Raw genomic sequence first — 536 nt, forward strand, 5'->3', positions numbered from 1 at the left:
TTCCTTTGAGGCGTCCCATTATTCATGGAATTCCTCTCAGAAGTGTACATGAACTGGTTATTTGCAACCATGTCAATAAGTTCTTGAACCTCTGTAGGCGTTTTCTTTAGGTGAATGGATCCACCTGTAGAATGGTCCAGTGACATCTTAGAGAACTCAGATAGACCATAATAGAATATATCTATCATGGTCCATTTTGAAAACATGTCAGGAGGACATCTTTTGGTCATCTGCTTGTATCTTTCCCAAGCTTCATAGAGGGATTCACCATCTTTTTGTTTGAAGGTTTGAACATCCACTCTAACCTTGCTCAGTTTTTGAGGAGGAAAGAATTTAGCCAAGAAGGCCATGACCATCTTATCCCAGGAGTTCAGGCTATCTTTAGGTTGAGAGTCCAACCATGCTCTAGCTTTGTCTCTTATAGCAAAAGGGAAAAGCATGAGCCTGTAGACTTCAGGATCTACTCCATTAGTCTTAACAGTCTCACAGATCTGCAAGATCTCAGTTAAGAACTGGTAGGGATCTTTTGATGGAAG

At 40.9% G+C, this 536-nt stretch overlaps 1 non-coding gene across 1 annotated transcript; it reads left to right on the forward strand.

Moving 5' to 3' along the window:
• The first annotated feature begins 201 nt into the window (after window positions 1-201).
• Window positions 202-308, forward strand: LOC112704318 (small nucleolar RNA R71). The gene has a single exon (XR_003154949.1). It is a non-coding gene; the product is annotated as a small nucleolar RNA R71 (small nucleolar RNA).
• Window positions 309-536: the final 228 nt, after the last annotated feature.

The sequence above is a fragment of the Arachis hypogaea genome, chromosome 7 (assembly GCF_003086295.3).
Source record: "Arachis hypogaea cultivar Tifrunner chromosome 7, arahy.Tifrunner.gnm2.J5K5, whole genome shotgun sequence".
Taxonomy (NCBI): Eukaryota; Viridiplantae; Streptophyta; class Magnoliopsida; order Fabales; family Fabaceae; genus Arachis; species Arachis hypogaea.